This window comes from Acinonyx jubatus, chromosome A1, assembly GCF_027475565.1.
Source record: "Acinonyx jubatus isolate Ajub_Pintada_27869175 chromosome A1, VMU_Ajub_asm_v1.0, whole genome shotgun sequence".
NCBI classification, from domain to species: domain Eukaryota; kingdom Metazoa; phylum Chordata; class Mammalia; order Carnivora; family Felidae; genus Acinonyx; species Acinonyx jubatus.
The window spans coordinates 26,213,912-26,236,159 of record NC_069380.1 but is presented as its reverse complement, the minus strand read 5'-3'; the positions used below and the strand labels follow the sequence as shown (position 1 = coordinate 26,236,159).

Sequence of the window (22,248 nt, the reverse complement as noted above, 5' to 3'; positions counted from 1 at the left end):
CCTGGCTGCACACGAGAATTCCCCCCGGGGGCCTTAAAATGCCCATGCCTGGGCTCCACCCAGATCAATTAAATCAGAGCCCTTGGAGGGTGGGCCCAGGGGTTAGTATTTCAAAGGTCCCCAGGTGATTCATAGGTGCACCAGGCTGTGATGGTGGAGTAGAGGTAATGTATATCACCTGAAAGACATAATGCCCCCCAGATATAATATGCCATTAATAAATGAAACCAATATCACTATTATTACGTGTTTATTATTGCTGCCCTTAATCTTCTGCCAAGAAAGAAAATGCGGTCGTGGGAAAGCGTGGTTATAAATCCAAGTGTAAGTAGCAAAGCACATGTAAGTGATGACCGCTAGCCTCCAGGCTGCTCAGCGCAGCAGTGAGAGTGACCAGCCGGTCAGCTGTGAAGACCCCGGTCCCTTAAAATGTGTGCATGTGCTCACTCAGCTCTCCGTGACGTGGCCCTCCATCCATCTTGGGTCTGTGCCAGTGTAAACATTTCCGGTTGAAACCCAGGGCCCTGATTTCCAGGTCAAACGGTCTCCCGGGAGGTGGCTGTCAACCTTTGCATCCCACATTACCTCCGTTCTGCAGTAAACAGATGAGTCATAGTTGGTCTCAGCAGGTCAACCGACAAGCAGTCCTGGGTTATCCTGTCTGGTGGCTTAGGCTCTTGAGACAATGCCCTTGGTGCCTATGAGGGAGTCATAAAGTTGGGCTTGACACTCTTTAAAGTTATCTTCGTTTACTGATTGTTTGGCTAGAGGGACTGGTGTTGAGTTCTCTCTGGCTTCTCTGGGGCCCTGCGATGGTAAGCATGATGATAAGCATAACGGGTGGAAGGAGGGCAAACAGCCCTTCGTTAGCTGAAGCAATGGGTCAAGCAGATTATCAGATAATTGGCATGGGCAACGCCCTAGCTCCACTTTGGATATCAGTTCCCTTCTTTTTTCTAATCTAAATATGTTCTGGGTATTGTTTGCAGAGGGCAGCCTAAAAGTTAAGGTTTCTACATATCCCATCCCTATCTGGGCAGTGTCGGGGAGTGGGTAGTAGCTTTAGTTTGAAGCCAAATATATAAATTCGTCTCCAATCTATCCAATACTTTGCTTCCAAACTGCCCAAGTCTGGGCCAGAATCATCAAAGGTGAGGCATTTATGCCTCCTACCGGGATCCCCACATTCCCTCTTGCCTCACCAAACAGCCAGAATGATGCTTCCTAATCTCAGATCAGACCATTTCACTTCCCTATTTGAAACCTGTCAGTGATTTCCCCATCATTCTCTGGATCAAGCCTCACCTTTTTTTTTTTTTTTAATTTTTTTTTTCAACGTTTATTTATTTTGGGGACAGAGAGAGACAGATCATGAACGGGGGAGGGGCAGAGAGCGAGGGAGACACAGAATCGGAAACAGGCTCCAGGCTCTGAGCCATCAGCCCAGAGCCTGACGCGGGGCTCGAACTCCCGGACCGCGAGATCGTGACCTGGCTGAAGTCGGATGCTTAAGCGACTGTGCCACCCAGGCGCCCCCAAGCCTCACCTTTTGAGGTTTCTCCAAGCCTACACCAGAATCTGGCCACCGTCCACCTTGCCATCTCCTGTAGCTACAGGCAGGAGGAGACGGCTCCTCTCAGCTCCAGCCTCCTTTTCCTTCTAGATCTTGGAACCTGATGCTCCCACTCACCTGGAGCGCCTTCTCAGGTGTAGTTAACCCTTGAATCCTTCAGTTTTCAGTGTAAACTTCACTGCATTAGGGAAGCTTTCTCTTTCTCCTTCCTGGACATGACACCCTCACACTCTGAGTTTCTGATGCTAAGACTTCTCAGGCTTTGTTGTCGCCGCCTGTCTAACCATAATTTAAGTTCCATGAAGAAGGGACTATGTCCCACCTATGTTCCATCTCTCTCTATTCATAGCACCTGGTGGGTAGATGTATTTATTTTTTTAATGTTTATTTTTGAGAGACAGAGAGACAGAGCATGAGCGGGAGAGGAACAGAGAGAGAGGGAGACACAGAATCCAAAGCAGCCTCCAGGATCGAGCTGTCAGCACAGAGCCCGACGTGGGCTTGAACTCATGAACCATGAGATCATGACCTGAGCTGTAGTCGATCGCTCAACCAATTGAGCGATCCAGGCACCCCTGGTATATGTATTTAGAATGATCACTGTAAGTACTTGCCAAAGGTAGATATTTGTGATCCTTTCAACACATCGACTGTTGAAATTACTCAGAGACATGTTATCTTTTCACACAGCAATCAAAGGGTCAATAGCAACCTATTATGTCTAAGGGACAATGTAAGATATTTTTTAACAACTTTATTGAAATATAATTAATATACAAAAAGCAAAACCAAACCACAATGATATATATCACCCTATACTAGTTTGCATGGCTACTATAAAAAAAAAAAACAAGATAAGTTTTGGCAAGGATGTGGAGAAAATGGGACTGTTGGTGGGAATGTAAAATGGTGCAGCCACTATGGAAAACAGTATGGACATTTCTCAAAACATCAAAAGCAGAACCACCATATGATCCATCAATCCCACTCTGGGTATATATCCTATTAGATAGTTTAGTTATGAGAAATACACGTTTTATTGGTATGTGTTTTTTCTTTTTTCAAAAAATTTATTCACCAGACTGTCAGTAGGTGAAGCCATCGTTAACTACTTGAAAAACTGGGCGTTATAGCTGACAATCATTTAGTGCCTACAGTGTTCCAGGCACAAGAACCGTAAGAGGTAGATGCTGTTATGCCTCAATTTTCTGAACGAGAAAACCGAGAATGAAGCAATTTGCCCAGTGCCGTGGAGACCACATCTGAAACCCGAAGCTGCTCCTCCAGGGCGGGCACCCATCACACTGTCTCCCTGCAGAACTGCCTACCACCTTCCCAAGTTTAGGGTCTCATACATTTGTAGGAAAAACTCATGGGCTGAGGATGTGTAATAGATTTCATTCCAAGAGTTGGAGCCACTGCTAGGCCTCAGAACATAAAAGGGTGGGGCTTGATTTCTTATCTGCTTGAATTATTTCTGAAGAGTTTGCTGTATTATCAGTGACTAAATAATACTGGCCATGAGGAGATAGAAGGGTGTTTCATTACAGAAGGTGTGTGATCTTTCATTTCCTTTAAACGACCCAGAGCTCTGCGGCTCCCCACTTGTTCGTGACCCAGAATTGGGCTGATCTGCAAGTGCTCTGTGACTGAGGGGTTGACAGAGCTAGAAGCGCCCTCGGCAGGATCCGAGGAGGCCCACAGCGTCAGCTGTTTCCACGCCAGCCTCCTGGTCTGGAGAATTCACACACTGCTCTGCCTCTCCAGTTTGAGTCAAGAGCCCAGTGGGAATGTTGTTATAGTCCTTTCCACTTTAATTACATTTCCTGCAAGGGGCATCTGCTGGGTGTTTTCTGGTTGTGCTGGTGCCTCTCGTATGGTTAGTGCCGATCCGCCACCTCTGGGCAGTTAGTCGCCAACTCATTGTTGAAGGCGATTAGGTGCTCCGGCGGCTCAGCTGCCAACAATGTTGCAATTATTACTGTTTATTGGCTGGATGTCCTCTTCCCCATGCTTTGTAGGCCGTGTGCTCCTGAGTTACTGGAGTCATATTGACTTCCACTAATAAAATCGCCTGCTCTATCTCTAAGTCTGATGACAATTTCTGCCGTGATTAACACTTTCCCAGTGTCTTAAATCTGAGAAATAGATTATTCTACAACAAGGGGCTAACAAAATGCCATATATATATATATAGATAGGTAGATATCTACATATATATCTACATATATATATGTATACGTGTATATACATACACACGTATATACGTGTATATACATATATACATATATATACATATACATATATACATATATGTATATGTATATATATGTATATATATACATGTATACGTATATATGTGTATATATATCTATATATCTATCTACATATATATATACGTATATATATATCTCTTGATAATAGCACACTTTTACAAAGTGTGAGACATCTTATATGCACTTTCTCATTTATTCTTCTCAACATCCTTATGCATACTTACTGTTATTATGCTCATTGTATAGGTAGGAACACTGAACACACAGGGTTTGCTTGTCGGTTGGTTGGTTGGTTACTTTTTTAAACTGTGTTTTTAATTCCAGTCTTTTAAAACATTGTTTTAATGTTTATTCATTTTTGAGAGAGACAGAGACAGACACAGAGTGCAAAGAGGGGAGGGGCAGAGAGACAGGGAAACACTGAATCCTAAGCAGGCTCCAGGCTCTGAGCTGTCAGCACAGAGCCCAATGTGGGGCTGGAACCCATGAACCATGAGATCATGACCTGAGCCAAAGTCCAAACGCTTAACAGACTGAGCCACCCAGGTGCCCCACTGTTCATTTTTAAGTAACAGTTAAATGTCACATAACCAGTAAATAGCAGAACTGGAATACATCGAGCAACCTGAAGAGCCAACACATTTGACCACTGTGCCATGCTATTCTGTCTTACTTCTCCTAGACTGTTTTTAACTTCAGTTGTTTTATCCATTATAGTTGTAGCCATGAATACTTGATTGCTTGTTTATTAAAAATATGGTCCTGGGGCTCAGTCGGTTAAGCATCCGGCTTCGGCTCGAGTCATGATCTCACGGTATGTGAGTTTGAACCCCGCGTCGGGATCTGTGCTGACAGCTCGGAGCCTGGAACCTACTTTGGATTCTGTGTCTCCCTCTCTCTCTGCCCCTCCCCTGCTTCCTCTCTCCTCTCTCTCTCTCTCTCTCTCTCTCAAAAATAAATAAACATTAAAAACATTTTAAAAATATGATCCTGAGAAATCAGGATATATTTTTCAGCATCATTCAATTTCTGTTCCACACATTCTTCCCTCACCCCCAGCACACACACACATATGTCCGCATATACCCTCAAAAGTCTTCCAAGGTGATCTAGAAACTCTTACTTGTAAGCCTCTTTGGAAGTTACGGTGACTTTTTGAAAAGGGAGAAGTTGCTCTGATAAAATATGGAATCCCAGGGAAGGTATACACAGGGTCTAGAGAGCTGAACAGGTAGTGCTTGTCCCTTCAAATAGGTGAAAATAATGTCTGAAGCCTCTTAGGATTATTTCTTTTCCCCATGGAAACCACATGACATATTGGGTTGGATAAACATATTCTCTGCATCTCTTGGAGAAGAAGCAGTGTGGTGTTTCCCTTCTGTGACAATAACCAGGCAATTGTATGTAATATGACAAGCAGGGGACCTGGGCCAAGCCTCAGTCTTGCCCCTCACTCACTAGTCTTGCAGCCTTGGGCACATAACGACCTGCTACAGCCTTAGTTTTTATTTCTTTAGCATGAGCCTGGCCGTAACTGTTCTCCCTCTAGACTCTTCAAAGTATCAGATAAATCAACCTGGGAAAGCTGCTAAGCATGGTGGCTGCCACACACGAGGCCCTCAGGAAACATGAACTTGAACCCCAGCATGTTCCTGACGCTCACTCCATACTCCGGGAAGTGTCTGAACACTCTTCCAGTAAGATGCGTTGTTAAAGGGAACACATTGCCGGGTCTCAGATCCCGAAACTTCCAGAGGTATAGCGGAAGTGAAGTTCCAGGCACTCCACATGGAACAGCCAAAAAACGAAGTGGAAAAATAAATGATTTGAAGACGTCCAGGGAAACAAAAAAAAGCATTCTCTAAGAATCATTTTCTTATTTCTGGATTTCTTTCTTTCTTCCTGGATTGGGGATGGGGGGGGGGTGGATAGATTATTCTTTTTTCTTTTTTTTTTTTTAAGTTAATTTAATGTTTTTACAGTTGGGCTGCATAGGGTTAGAGGAGTGAGGATAATAGAGGTCAACGATCATTTGATAACTGGACAAAAGTGTAAATCATCGTAACTATTACAGAATAAAATCCACCCTCCCAGGGACAGCGACTGTTATGTGGACAGAACCCAGGGAAAACACTTTAACAGCACTGTTTGCCGAATAGAATTCCTGTAACTAAATCAAAAACATTTTCATGGGCGGTCTACCAGGACATAGAAATAATTTTGTTATGACAGGCTCAACTTCCTAGAGATGATTTTGTGAGAAGATTTGTGAATGATCATTTTGTCTTTTAAAGATCAATGTTGATGAATACAGTGAGGAGTCAACCATACTCTTCGAGGCCTACATGAGACTCAGACTCAACACCTACTTGATCTGTGCCTTTCTCCCCCCCAGAAAGGGGAACCTCTCCTATGTGTCTGTGATATTGTAATGAAGCAAAATTTCACTTTCTGGGCCACTGCGTACTGGGTAGTATCGTCGGAGGAGCAGACTCCCTGACGTTTGGTCTTCCAGACCTCTGCCATCTTCCTCCTCCTGGAGGCATTGAGACTCCTTCACTGCACCCATCTACAGAACCTCTGCTCCCAATATTCTGGACTTCCAAAGAAGTAATTCTTATTGTCAGTGGCTCGCAGTTCACTAGAAGAAGGTGAAAGATAATTTGGTAGCCCTGTGACTATTTAGCTTCTTGAGAAGCACTTATATTTATGAAATAAAGCAAGACTGGAGGAGGTGCTCTGTGACAGTGAAACGGTCCAGGATCAATGATTTTAATTAGCGGGAGCAATGCTGACGGCTACTACAGACAGTCACTCCAGGCCACTATAATTTCCCCACGTAGATGTCATGGTAGATACTAAATTGTGGGTCAGGTGTCATTTTACCTTCAGGAAAAAGAAAAGAAAAGAGCATCTAAGATATCTCTGCTAGTATTCATTCATTCATTCATTCATTCATTCATGAAATATTAATTGAGTGTGTATCAGAGGGTAAAGACCTGTGCCGGTTGCTATGGTGATCAGAGCCAGGGTCAGGGTCAGGCAAGGGAGGCAGTGGCCAGAAGCACAACATTTAAGGGGATGCCAAAAACGTAGGAATCAAGACAAATAACATCTTAATGCAATATATTTTAAAAACTCAAAATGAATGCAAAAATCTATGATGAACAAAATATCAAAATTTCCAATAACCACCAAATCAATGAACAGTGCTTGGCCATAGCAGACCCTCTGGCAAAAGAAAAAAATCTGAAAGGAAAAGGGCGAATAAAAGGAAAAAGACTGATCCCGTCTTTCTTGAAAATGTTGATATTTTGTTAATGGAAAAATCATGGATTTTTTTCACTAATTCTTTTTTTTTTTTTTTTTTTTAATGTCACCTTAACAACATGATTTACTTTCACTGGGGTTTGGCTCCTTCCCCTAAATTTGACATCTGACACAAGTCCCTTGTCTTACACAGTCCCAACCCTGGTGGGGAGATGAAGATCTTTGATCACTTTAAGAAGTGATAAATGCAAGAAGAAAGGTTACAGAGAAATGTCATAGGAGATGAGGAAGAACTTATTTCCACAGTAGGGGGATGGGGTCAGTGAGGGCTTTAGACAAGGCTGTGTTGAAACAAGACCTTACCATGCTCTGGCATGGTAAAGCATTTATAGAAAGAAGATCCCAGAAACCCATTCACACTTTAAAGTAAAGAAGGAAGCATTACTAGGTCAAAATCAGAGAAGGGAATCCACAGGCTATAAATGGAGAAAGTGTGCCAGGGATAGATGAAAAGTGTGTGTTTATACAGTGCAGAGCATGTCTGGGAGTCCTTCCTGTGGCCAAGGGGCCTTGTGGGGATCGATTCATTTTACAACACCTTTATATAAACAAGACCCTGTTTCCTAGCTCCGTGGATGAAGACAGAAGCCAGTGTGTGGAAACAAGTGAATAAATCGTGCCTGTGAATGGTGAAGGAGATGCCTTGCACCTCAAAGGTGTGTTCATTCACCAAGTGAATTCTTGCCTCAAGGGCTGGTTTCAGACACAGCAAGAGGCTTCTGTTGTCAAGATGTGGTGAGGGCCACACCAACGACAAAATTCCTGATGTGAAAAATCAAACTTTTATAAGCCACAGTTACACAAACACAGAGAAGAAAGCGTGAATTCAGAGTCTTCTAAAAATTCATATCCAACATGGAATCAGGGCTCTCGGCTAGGGGGTTTGATTTCAAATTCTGCGATTCATCCAGAGTCCACCATCCTTTGTTTACTACTAACCGCCTTCATTTGATCAGGTTCAGAAACAGAGATTTCAGGACATTGTTTTGACCCAGTTCTCTGAATGAGCTGAGTCACCTGTGAATCTATACCAGCCCAGCCCGGAAGGGGCAGACTGCTGGCAGAGAGAAGGTGCAGTAGGCACTCAGTATGCAGAGTGAAAGGGAGTGTGGAAAATAATTAGTAGAGATCACCTGATGCACAAAAAGTCATCTAACCTGGACTGTTTTAGGGCAAACAGTGGTATGGTTACTATAAGCAGTTGAAGTAATAAATGAATAACACAAACCTACGGATTGTAGTTTTCTAAAGTTAGTTCACAGTCATATATTTAATTGGGAGGGGGAGAATGAAGCCACCTGAAAATGATATCTATGGTATTTGATGCCCCCCCAAAGATGTTCACATTCCGTTTCCAGGAGGGGCCATAGCTTTTGCCTTCACCTGGATAGATTTAACACCCATATCATGAAAGCTTTTACCTCACCCAGAGGCTCTACATTCTCAGAAAACCAAACGATCAAGTGACCAGACCAGAAAAACAATCTGTTCTAAGAATGAAATAGTTGTGGCCTAAAGGTTATTTATTTTACTTTCAACACTGATAAGAAACAGGTTTTCAAAGATTCCAAGGACATGAGCATTGAAAGAGAATGTGGACATCGCTTAGTCCATGGCTTTTCCCTAACCCCAATGGAAGCCAGCTTAAAAAGAAAGAAAAATCTGTGAAGAAAAAAAATCCTCGAGGAAAGAGAAGTCTAGAAAGTTTAGATGATTTGCTCAAAGTCACACCTACATAACGGACGGGTTTGGAATACAGCTCCTGACTCCAGCCTCCTGGTTTTTCCTGCTGTGCCTACAGGATTTGGTGACACCAAATCCAAATGGAGATATTTCCCATTGTAGTGTGTGTGTGCCCACATGTTCATGGTCTTGCCCTATTTGACTAAGTATGGCCAGTGCTTCCCAACTTTTTTCATAACAGGACACACACCATGAAGCACACTGGGTTAACACCCAGAGGCCTAGGGGCTTGGGTGTTTTGAGCCCGGCCCAGATACTCTGAGGGGTGAGAGGAATCCCTCTCTCCATACATCACTGTGGGGACACAGGTTGGGAAATTCTAGGCTCTTCAGCCCAGCTCACTACTCCTCCAGAGAAAATTAGGAGAGGAAAAGACTTTGACCTGATCATGTGCTAACTATGCCATCAGTGCCATTTTCTAGCACTTTTTCAGTAGCAAGATCTAGGCATGTGGGACAGGGCTGTGTGCTCAGCAAAGTCAGCAGAGTCTTATTGTATTAAGGCATGTAGTCATATTACTTCCACTCCACACAATTTTCTTAGCACCAATTTGGCCCACTGCCAACTTGAAAGGCGGTGGTGAACATGGAAGGGAATGAGGTCATGAAATAAGTATCTGATCAATGCTGCCAAAGACAGATGAACCAGGTGACAGATCAATCAGAGCATGGGAGGCTTCATAAAGAAGGGACATCTGGACCGTCTCTTGGAAAATGAATAGTGTTTCAACAAGCAGAGAAATTAAGAAGAGCCATCCAGCTGAAAGCAACAGACTGGACAGAGAATTTCCCCATCAGAGTGGGAAGATTCAAGCCTTGTTAAGGGAAAGGTTTGCTTTGTATTTTGCAAAGGAACAGCAGCCATTAGCAGGCATACTGAACAGACAGGGCAAGCCAAGATTATGGAATGCTTATAGTGCTATACCAGGGAGACTAGATTTTCTCCTATATTCGTTCCTAAGACAAGGTATTAGGCATTCATTGGATGCTAGGCACTACGGTACATATTGGGAATACAAATGCAAAATTACACTCTTAGAAGTAAGAGAGAGATGTAAAGAAATAAAATGTTATAGGTACTAGGACTGAAATCTATATTAGAAATAACAGATAAAATTAGGGGTGGTCAACCCTATCTGGAGCTTAGGGTCACCTCCAGGGACAAGGTGGGAGGGGACATTGAAGTTTAAGGTTGACGATTTAAGAAACAATAGCTGGGCCAGGAACATGATTAGAACTGCATTTTAGCAAGATTAGCCTCACTGGGTCAGATGGGACGGTTTGGTGAGAGGAGCAGTTGGAGATAAGGACCCTGGTTGGGAGGTCATTGCATGTTCTGTGAGAGAGACAATGAGGGTAACAGACGTCAGTGATGGGAAGACATCAGTGGCTTTGGCTGGTCCCAGTGTCAAAATAGATCATGCACGGCAAGCCGCTACCTGTAGTAATATCAGATTCACACAATTAACCTATGAGACCAAAGTTTGGTCTGTTTCTCCACCAGCTGTGCAAGAGTACCACCAAAGTCTGATTTCATCAGGGACTCCGACTCATAACACTTTCCCCATTGCTGTAATGATGGACTGTCATTTATCTACTCGATCCCACATAAATGAGTGTTCTTTCTAAATATACCCCTTTTAAGCCCATCTCCTGACATTTTAACTACGAACCTTTACCTAGCTCTCCACTTCTTGCTTCCAAAGTAAATAAATCTTTCCAAATAAGATTTATGGGATACAGGGTGTGATCTTCAAATATTTTAAGATTTAACCATGAGGCTGAACATTTTTCTGTGTAAACGAAACAAGCCTTTCTACCTCTGACTCCCAGGAATTTGCTATGCATTATGATAAAAAATCCAATAAATCTCTCAGCAACCCTCTATGCACTCCCATTACAATGTTATAGCTCAGAAATGAGTGTAGAGAGATACTTTCAAGAAATGACTTGGAAAGCAGAGCTCAGGGTAGAAGTGAGAGAAGCTTGGAGAAGCTGCTGAGAGTGTGGACTTAGGAACAGCATTTTTCCTCCTTTATGTGTGAGAAGAAGGTCCCTTCATGGGAAGGTGAGCATACAGGCTGTATTGGAATCAGTGAGAGTGATTTGTGCCTAAAATGGTGCAATTTGCACCTAGTAGTTACTCAATAAATATTTATGGGGGCAAATTTCAGTGGGGCAGGTTTCAGATGAATATGGGAAAAGACTTTTCAACAGTTAGAGCTGTTCATCCAGGGTGATTAAAGAAGCAAATGAGCTCTCTAACCATCTTTTCCTGCAACATCTCCTCCTCCTCCTTCATTAGCAACAACAACATCACGATTACAATTACCACTGCATGGGAAAGACCCTACTGGAACTATAGGGGATGCAAAATCTCAACCGCCAAGGAAATGATAATTTACTGGGAGATGGGAGTGGGGGAGGGGAGGGACAAAAGACCACAGAACTGGAGATAATAATAGAAATCACAACACAACACAGCGATTTCTGCTCATTTTATGACAGAGGGTCCAAAGGAATAACGATTCCATTTGATTGAGAATCAGGAGACAAGTTTTTGGAGAAGGATGAGCAGGGTAGTATTTTAATCAAATACAGAATGGATGAGTAAAGAGAAACACAGTCCTCAGTGACATTTTGGCTGGGGCATCGGGTACAGGTAGTACAAAGCTTGCCGGGATTGAACAACAAGGTTTATTAGGGGCTCAAGTGAGGAGTGGTAGTTTTTTAAGGTTCTGTTACAATAAAATGATAGTATTTAAACTGTATTTGGAAAAAATAAAAATAAACTGTATTTGGGGAGACTCATCTGGCAGAAGTGAAAATAAAAGATTATAGGAAAAAGAGAAAAGGGGCAGGGAACCAAGTTGACAGATGATAGTTCGGAAGTCACTATGGATGGAGAAGAGAGACCAGGTCTGAGAGAAATCATGGAGCATGAGGCTGGCACTGTAATGGCCCTGAGGTCCTGAGTCTGGACAACTTTGAGTAAACTAGTTCTATTGATGGAAACGGAGCACAGAAAGGAGCAGTACAGAAAAAAAGAAAGGATAAAAAAGAGAGGAACATGCAGAATTGTTCCTTTGGAGATGCGTTGAAATGTGCACGTGCCATGCCTTTTCACATGTGAAAAGTAAGAGAACCACTGGTTTAAGAGATTAGAGCCTGTGAATTTCTTTGAAAAGAGTCAAAGATTGTTGAGTAAACACGTGAGAAACAATCTGACCTAATCGTAGGCCTTCGTCAGCTGTTCGTTCAGATCTAAGGGCTCTCCGTGTTCTGTTTGTCCATCTAGCAATTACTTGCAAGTACCTGAACTTCCATTTCTTTACACACATGTACATGCATCAGTTGAGTTTTACAAAAGCAGCCTGGCCTGGAATTTAATTTAATGTGGATCCGTCTTTAACTAACAGGGGCAAATTATGAATAACAGAAGCATGGACTGTGGGGTCCATCCTTGGTTTGAAGCCTGGTGTCCCCACTTAGTAGCTGCGAGAAAATGAGTCAGTTGCCTAACCTTTCTGTGCCTCGGTTTCCTCACCTCTAAAAAGAAGATGAGAGCACCACCCTCCGAAGATGGGAGGCGGGATGGGAAGGGACGGTGGCTGTCAGGTATCAGGTTGACACTGGCAGTAGGAGGTGCTCCATGAAGAAGGATTCTGTCCTGCCTCCAAGCCACCCCCAGAACCCAGATCAATATCAGGCTATAAGTCACGAGGGGGATGTGAAAGCTGCCAGTAAGCCAGGCTTGCCCAAATTGCTTACCAAGAGGAAAAGGAACTTTTACTATAGGCATAACTTTAAGGAGAAAAATTATTTTTCTTTCAGCTAATACAAATGTATTCAGCATGTGAAATATTTGCTAATTATCCTCTCACTATTGTTTTAAAAAATTCAAGCAACTGAAGACCAGAAATTGAGAATATAGACTTCTGCTGACCCTGCTAGCTCAGCCACACTGCTTATCCTGTGTGGTTTCCGCTCAGAGATTAACTGTAAGAATTTCACTATATTTCACACTTTCCCATTTAAAGTGCACTTAACATAGCTATTTCCTGTTTGGATTTCCATTTCTAGTTAAATGCCGTATAAGATATTGCGCTATTCCCTATGTGAGCTGTAATCAATAGTTACAATTTTTGCTGTATAAATTTACGAAATGAGTGACCCACAAAGGCATCTGCTTCTAACCAGTTGTGTGACCTTAGAAAATTTACTTGCTTTCCTTGGTCTTATGTCTTCAGCTGAGAAGCTATTGTCCCTTTGTTATGAAAATTAATTGTTGGGAGGATTGAAATATGTACATGAATTTTCTAGTTCACTTCTGAATTATTATTCTGGCACGTTTTGAATGTGCCAGAACTATTCTAAGTGCTTTCTGCACCCAAACTCACTTCATCTTCTCAAGGACCTTATGAGCTAGGGGCTATGACTAGCCTCAGTTTAGAGAAGAGGAAACTGAGGCATAAGGAGGTTAAGAAATTTGCATAAGGTCACTTACAAGTAAAGGGGGTTCAAGTCCAGGTAACTGGTTCCAGAGGTTGGATTCATATGTTGTATGGCTTTTGTCAAATTTAAGTTCATGACAACATTTTTGGATGATTCCATACACCCTTGATCCATATATTTTTGTGAAAGAAGGCAATCTCTTTCAGTAGGGTCAAAGTGCTGATAGAAGTTTACATTTTCTTTCCATTCGTGTCTTTTCCCAGGTAATACTGCTAGACCCAAATCAAGTCAGTAAATGGCTGCCCAGCCCTGTCTCCCTACTTTACTAAATGTGCTCTTCATTTAACCAAGGCATCAGAGAAAACAAAATCTGTCTTTTGAGTATTAAATGAATTGCTTTTCATTGCCACCTGAAGGAGCTCGCAAACCTTCTGCTTCTTGGATTCTGCATGCATAAGGAAGGTATGCCTTTTGATATTGCTGATCAAATTCCAGTTCCTCCCATTGACATATTGACTCTGTGTTTCAATATGTGTATCATCTCATTGTCCGCTGTGGGCTTTCTCTAAGATGTGGATCTGAATGTAGAAAATCCAGAAGGATCCCTCGATTTTCACACACACACACACACACACACACACACACACACACACACAGAGTCTTTACATGTACTTTATTGTAATTCATATGTACTTTATGCCCTTTACTTAAATAGAGGAGTTTACATCATACCAGTGCAAACAAATAAAACAGTTAAAAATGATATGACATAAACATTTTTTCCATCAACTGAGATCTACTACCTGGTAGCTCAACACTCTACCCCCATCCTCATTAGCAAAAAGTATTACAGTTTCATTGTTTTGTATAGTCCTCTCTTCGTTCTATTTTTTCCTTCCATAACTTTCCTGGGGCCTAACCTTCCTGCTCAACTCTTCACATCAGGCTGGTTCATCAAGATAGGAGAAATTCTGAAGCCAGCTGCTGAGATAGTGCATTTTCTCCCTATTCGTTTACATTTTCTCCCTGTTGTCCACAACTCAAGGGAAGAACACATCTCTGTGAACAGCCCACCTTGACAATTAGGTGGCAAGTGCTAACATCCCTAAATCTCCTTCTTACCACTCCAGGCAGCTACCTCTTGTTCTACATTTGGAAACCCTGGGGGCAAGATTCAACTAGCTACGTAATACCCCATCCAAGAGATTTCCTGCTTCTAATCCCCCCTTCCCCCCACTCCCATCCCAAGGCCAGTGGCTGGAGGGAAAGAGATAGGATGAGAGATAGGGGAGGCACTTACCCTGGAGGTTCTCAGCACCTTGGGGTGGGAAAGGAAGGGTGCTGATGGACGACGAATGGGCAGAGTAGAGAGGGCATCACTGGAGGCGAATCAGAGAAGGGATTGTGGCAGAGAGAGGCCTGGAAACTTCTCTTAGCTGTGAGGCCTACAAGAAAAAGAGATGGAGAATCAGGTCCAGCTCTCCTGGATGATCAACCCTGTTTTATCCTTTGCTAACCTGCAGCGAGCTGACATATTTCTCTCCTCTCTTCCATTTCTGCTACCTTGTGGTCAGCATTTCCAATTAATATTTATTTAACACCAAGCGTGGGGTAGATATCTGGAGAAGAGATTAAGAAGAAAAGCTGGACCCTACCCTGGAAAACTTCTGGTGTCTTTCCTGGAGAAGCATGCTGATTCTTTGGGAGTCGCTGTGCTGGGCAGCTTGAAAACAAGTACAAAACCCATTTAGCTCAGATTCAGTCCCAACTACCTTTCAACCAGGCGAATAAAGAACACGCTAGGAATTGATGAAATTGCCAATTCTGCCAGGTACATGGACTTTGGCACACAATGGAAATCTATTGGTGACAGTTAAAAATGCCTCAAGAAGGTATGCACTTGCTGAGGGGAAAGCCATTCGGCCCCGTGAGTGCAGCCAGCCTCTGGGGGAGTTTGGGTGCAAGACAAAGGTGAGTAGCTGCTGTGAAGGCTTCCAGCAACACGGGACTCAGTGCCGTCAGCCAGTTTCTCCTCATGGAAACCATTTTGCCATCAAAGAAAAATTACATTTTGCCCTCATTTCACAATGTGGACTTCTGCTAAATTAAATGCACGAAAAGGCTCAGAGCCAACACCTATGAAGGAGCAATCTCAGACTCCTCTGGTTTCTGCTGATCTGTGCTTCCTTGAAAACAGACACCGGGTGATGGAAAATGTGGGAAAAGTTTTAACGTTCCTGCTAAAAGGAAAAACACGTTTTCTTTCTTTATGTTGGCCAGCCGCACCTGGCAAGGCAAAGACCAGCTGGGTGAAAAGTCACTTGTGCAAAATCTAGCTGAGATGTCAGTTGAGTGCTGCAAACGGTGACTTGGAAAGAAAGAAACAAACAAAACCAGGGGAAGGAGCCACCAGCTTAAAGTACAGTGCATCTCTGGTGTCAGGGTATATACATATATTCAACTTTTTTTTTGAGTTGACAAGAAATAGGCCATCCACCTCCAGAGAAATGTTCTCAAAAAAATATATCCCCAAGTACACAATGTTACTTTATGCGATATTAATGCCTGGCACACAATGTGAGAAAACTTAAAGTAGTGAAATCCATTCTTCATAAAGGAGAACATATTTGGTCCCGAATCTTCAATGTGATACCTGTCCTGTGTCAAGATGAGTAGGGGAGATGAGAGGTGAGAGGAGATGGGGACAGCTAATAATTCCTGTACATCTTATCTCTGATTTGGCCAGGAAGGAATTTATATATCTCCTTTGCTTGATCCTGGGACATGTGTCCTCAGGTAGGAGAAAGAAGTCTGGTTGTGAGGAAAGGAGGAAATTCTGTGCTTAACTTTTCCACATGGCTTTATTCAAATATTGTTTAACTTTGTTGGAAACAACTAGAAACGCAGATGCTTTCTTACAGACTCTGGCTGTCACATGTCTTGAGATTGAGGTGAAGGAAGGAGAAATGTTTCTACCTGCTCTCAGATGAGTTTGGTGGCACCACAGAGTCACTGCCCCATCTCCCAGGCCCACCGGAGATGTACTGGGAGTCTGTATATAGCATTAATGAAGGCTGCAAAAGCTTTCCCTAACGTTCAGTTCCTTAGTCAACTTCTGGGCCCCTTTAAACTGTGAACAAGACGACCCTTGTTCTGAAAATCTATCGCCTCTTGCCAACACACACATATATACAAAAACATGACTGTTGGGCAAATAAATCTTTCCAGAGAAAATAGATTCCTTTCCAATTCAGTCAACTGTACTGAGCTGGAAAGGGAAAAATGTTATTTTTCCAGGACGAAGAGAAAACAAGACCTCTCCTGTTTACCCTGTCTAGCCCCTTTCAAAAGAAGGTCAGTTTAATGCCTTCGTTAAAAAAAAAAAAAAAAAAAAAAAAAGCTCAAGTGTTGTTTATCAGAACAACAGTTTATTGGTCCCTTTCAGGCTGGGAATCACAAATTGGAACTCTGTGCCTTTTCTCTTTGAGCTAAGCTGCACATGGCAGGATTGCATTCCCTGCTGCTCTGGAGATATCAAGTGTTGGGAAAGGGAAAGACAGAGGATGGGGACAGAGTCTGGTGATGTGAGATTCTTTGCTGTTGGCCAGCCTATCGCCGGTGAGCCACCCAAATCACTGAGAATGAAATAATGAGGTTACGAAATGATCTCCACCTCATTCAAGGCCACACGCATATTCTGTGCTTACTTTTACCTATGTTCTCCATAATCTGTGGACCTGAATCAGCCCCTAGGGGAGTGAAAAAACACGCAGTAATGAAGTGCCTGGCTGAGGAGCATGGATGGAATTTAAATTGGACACAATGCGATGTATCCCCTGGCCTGTTGTTCAGAGCTTCCTGGAGTAAGTCTCAAGGAAGTCCCAACCATGGCTACATTAACTTGAGACGGAATATTCCAGTTTTCAAGCCACTAAACATGAAAATAGATAGAGCATGTAGCAGATAGTGGTTGCCTAGTAAAAGTTTGGTGAATCAAGTCAAATGCATTTTTTAAAATGATAAATCTGGAAAACTAAACTTAAAAAGAATGTTGCCACAGTGTGCATGAACCTTGAGGACATTCCGCTGAGTGAAATAAGCCAGTCAGAAGAAGACAGTGTTTGATTCCATTTATATGAGGTATCTGGAGCAGGCTAACTCCTAGAAACAGAGAGTAGAGTGGTGGTTGTCTGTTGGCTGGGGGGTGGGAGGTGGGGAAGGGCGCTTTCATTGAATGTGGACAGAGTTTTGTATTTACAACACAAGAAAATTCTGGAGATTTGTTTCATAATAATGCAAATATACTTAACGCTACTGAACAGTACACTTCAAAGTGGTTAAGATAGGAAACTTCACGTTATGTGTTTTTACCACAAGTTAAAAAAAAAAGTTCTCGACATAATTATTTCAAAAACAAGAGAATAATAGACTTAAAATGGATCTGAGAGAAGTCACCTGGTCACTCTCTCTCACCCAAAGCAGGGTATTCCATTAGATACTGCAGACAAAGGTAATAATTTCATACATTTTCATGTTTCAAGTATTGTTAATACTTGTTTTATCCAGTTTGTGGTTCCCGTAAGTTTATGTAATATGTATTTCTTTCCTCTCTGTCTCATTCCAAACTAATTCCAAACAGAACAAATGGTCTGCTTGATTGCACTGGAACGTGAGTGAGCCCCACATGGAAAACTTTGCCTCCCTCCTTCCCATTGGTTTAATGGCTACTGTGGTTTGGATCTTCCTAGGTCTGGGAGGGAATAAGATCTCTTTTAGAATTAATATTCTGAACCTCGAGGAGAAGAGTCAGAAAATCCTCAGCCCCTCAAAGTGCAGCCAAAACTGCTCTGTGGGCTGGTTCAAGAGATCCTTCCAAGGCCATGTAGCCGCCAGGAGGGAAAGGGGGGAGACTTGCAAAGACCACTTGCCAGAAGTTCTATAAACTTTTTTTTAACGTTTATTTATTTTTGAGAGAGACAGAATGTGAGCGGGGGAGGGGCAGGGAGAGAGGGAGACAGAATCCAAAGCAGGTTCCAGGCTCTGAGCTGGCAGCACAGAGCCCGACGCAGGGCTCTAACTCATGAACTGTGAGATCATGACCTGAGCCAAAGTCAGACTCTTAACCAACCGAGCCACCCAGGCACTCCCTCTTGCCAGAAGTTCAAACTACCTAATGAGTGTTCCAAAGAATCTCCATTTCTAATGGCTGAGGTGGGGGAGAAATGCCATGCTGTTTGTTAGACAAACTCTTACTATCTGAGAACCATACAGAGGAACTTGTTGATTTTTAAGAGAATGTTTAAATAATGCAGGATTTAAACATTGGATGTAGACCCATTTAACGAAGTAACCACTAGTCACATGTGATTTTTAAGCACTTGAGGTGTGGCTCATCAGAACTGAGGTTACGTTTCATGTATAAAGTACACACCAGATATTGAAAACAATACAAAAACAAAAATGTACAATATCTTATTAATAACATTCATACTGGTTACATGTTGAAATTGTATTTTGCATATATTGGGCTAAAGTGTATTATTAATACCAATTTGGCCTGTTTCTTTTTACTTTCTCAGTATGGCTACTAAAAATTTTAAACATCCTATATGGCTTGCCTTGTACTCCTATCGGACAGTGTTGATGTAGACTATTCTGTGAAATTTAGAATTATTGAAGATAAGGGTCTACAATGGTATAGAAAAAATAATAATTAATAATAATAGCCTTTATGACACATTTATTATGTGTCTGACACTTGATTTATATGATTTTGTTTAACCCTAATAACATTACAAAAAGGTAATTTTTATTAGTTACATTTATTGAAAGGCTAAATATCTTCCCCCAAGTTGCTTGGCTCTCTAGTGGAGAACTGGTATTTAAATTCAGGTTTTCTGGCACCAAAACACATGAGCTTTTCAGTCTGACATGATGTCTTTTAACCATTCTTTACCTCACTTAAAACAATATGCCCAAGAGATGCCTGGGTGGCTCAGTGGGTTGAGTGGCTGACTCTTGATTTTGGTTCAAGTCATGATCTCATGGTCTGTGAGACTGAGGCCGGCATTGGGCTCTGCACTGGATGTGGAGCCTGCTTAGGATTCTCTCTTTCCCACCCTCTGCCCATCCCCCCCCCCCAAATAAATAAATAAACATAAAAAAATATATGCCCAAGAATGTTGACATTCGGTGACTCGGAAAAAGTAGGGATATCTTCCCACTCAGTTCCTAACAATAGCTTAAAAGTTTTGATGATCTCCAAAATCAGTGTCATCTATTCATTCTTTTATTTTTGAGAAGGTGGGAGTAGAAACGTTGGTCCTTATCGACAAAAAACTAATAGCATTTAAGTTGGAGAAAATTACAAAATAAAATTCAGTCTTTCCTAAAGAGAGAAGAAAAAGGGAACTTACCTGATTGGAGAGAAGATAATATCGATGGAGTGTCTACTATTCTCATCAGGCATCCCCTGAGTTCATAATTCTTAACAGATCCAAATTGGAAAACATCATCTTTACCCCCAGACCAGCTCTTCCTCCTTCTTCATTCTGTACCTTGGGTAATGTCACCTGAATCTACCCAGTCAATTAAGCCAGAATCTTTGTTGTTTTCTCTACTCCCATTTCCTTACCCTCCTCTCAATCTTGCCAGCTCATAGGACATGGGTGTTCTTACTTTGCTTGAGTAGTACAGATTGTGCTTTCCAATCACTGTGTTGGTCCTTACTCTCACCAGCAGGACCTAGGTCCATATCCAGCTCACACAGAGTGTAGTTCAGCTTTTGAAACCTTTGCAGTCAACTGGGTATAAAATTATAGCTCATTGTTATGTCAGTTTGCTGAGTTATTTATGATGTGTTAGCTTTCTGAGTGTATCTCTCTGTAAGTTGCCTGTTGACATACTTTGCCCATTTTTCTATTGAGGTCACTGTCTTTTTCCTGTTGATTTGTTTATTAGATTTCTTATTTGATTTATGTTCTGTATTCTAGATGGGAATCTCTCATCCAGTTGACACATTGTAAAGGCTCTTCTCCCATTTTGAAGTATGTTTCTAACATTATCCATGTTCCCTTTGCATAACATAAATCCTTAACTTTGATGTACTCTCTAATCAACTTTATCCCATGTTTTTTGGAAGCTTTTGTTTAAAAAGTCCTTCACTGCCTCAACATCAGATGCATTTTAAAATAAATTTATCATGGATCTCAAAGATCCATGGAATTTTGTTGCAACTACAACAAATATGGGGAGAGTTGATATCTTTACAATTTTAAGTCCTTTGGGTCAAGAACAAGGAATGCTACTCATTCACTTGTTTTTGTTTTTGTTTTTGTTTTCTATGTCCTTTATTAGAACTCTTACGTTTTCTCAAAGAGGACTTATATAATCTTGGTTACGTTAATTACCCAACATTTTTCCATTGTTGATATGTGAACGGTATCTTGCCTTTTTAAAATAACATTTTCTAGCTGTTTGCTGTTGGAAATGCTCTCATAATTTCATCACATACCCATCAAGTTCTTATAATTTGCCTGTTGATTCTACTGGTTCTTTTCAGTAGGTAAGTATAGCACCTGAAAAAACTGATAATTTTGTTTCTTTCTTTCCAATTCCTTTATTTCTTTCTTTTATTTAGGGCTGAACAGGATTTCCAACATTATAGTGTTGGTTGTAATATATAGTGGTTTTTGACAATATTTCTCTTGTTCCAGTCTTAGCAGGAATGGACTTAAATTTTTTCCATTAAGTAAAAATTGTTTTGGAATATAACCATCATCCATTTAAGGGAATTAAAGAAATCCTTTTCTACTCTTAGTTTGCTAAGAGTTTTTATCATAAATAAGTAAAGAATTTGTTGAATGCTTTTTCTGCATCAAATGAAATTATCATGAGTTTTAAAATTTTAATCTATTAATGTTCTGAATTATGTTGGCAGAATCCCTAATGACTAACCATTAATTAATCAAGCTGTATTATTTTAAAACATACTGTTGGAATCAAATAGCTGATATTTCAGAAGATTTTTCATCTAGTTGCATAAGAGAAAAAGGTATATAGTTTTCTTTCTTTGTTTATACTGTGTTCATCTCATTTATACCAAGTTTATGAAATGAGCTTGCAGCATTTGGTTTTGTCTCTTCTGGAATAACTTACAATGCAGATAAAAATGAATTGTTCCTCAAGACTTTGATAGAACTCACCTGAAAAACCATTTGGGCCTATAGTGTTTTGAGAGGGAGAAGTTATCAATTGTCACTTAATTTCTTTAAAACTTATTAGTCTATTCAAGTTCCCTATTTCTTATTTCAGTTTTGACATGTAATATGTTTTCCATTTTCTCTAAATTTTCAAATTTTTTAGTTCATAACATTTCTAGTATTTTAATTTTTTTTGAAAATGTTAGCCACTGCTAAAGATTTCAAACAACATAGAAAAGTTGAAAGAAGAAACTGAAAAACCCACTTCATATCTTATGCCCCTGAAATAATTGTAATGTAAACATCTCAATGTATATAGTTATACAGACATTTTTCTGTATGTACAGAGTTATAATATTATCATTAATAATATTAGCAAACACGTATAGTACTTGATATTATCACAACAGATACAGATAGAACAATCACATACATGTAAAGATAAAAGAATGGATGCCTGGACAGCTAAAAGATGATGAATAGATAGATAGATAACCGATCATGTATTTGTATTATAAACCCATAACGAAAAAGGCATTTTTACATTTGTTGATTACAAATGCATCCCTCCCCATGGTTCTGTTTATCAAACGCATGAATGAAAAAATGAATAAATGTGCAATGCTATGTGCAAACACTGTTAGGAACCACATACCTTTTATTTATATAAT

At 41.2% G+C, this 22,248-nt stretch overlaps 1 long non-coding RNA gene across 4 annotated transcripts; it reads right to left on the bottom strand.

The window, feature by feature from the left end:
• Positions 1–219: 219 nt before the first annotated feature.
• Positions 220–20,188, bottom strand: LOC106971979 (uncharacterized). Of its 4 annotated transcripts, none has more exons than XR_008295600.1 (4): positions 19,793–20,188; positions 14,677–14,821; positions 6,298–6,490; positions 4,034–5,751 (listed from the first exon to the last, which is right to left on the bottom strand). It is a non-coding gene; the product is annotated as an uncharacterized LOC106971979 (long non-coding RNA). The 4 variants fall into 4 exon arrangements; XR_001429775.3 differs by having other exon boundaries at positions 4,035–5,596; positions 19,793–20,187; XR_003422140.2 differs by lacking the exons at positions 4,034–5,751; positions 6,298–6,490 and adding an exon at positions 220–592 and having other exon boundaries at positions 19,793–20,179.
• Positions 20,189–22,248: the final 2,060 nt, after the last annotated feature.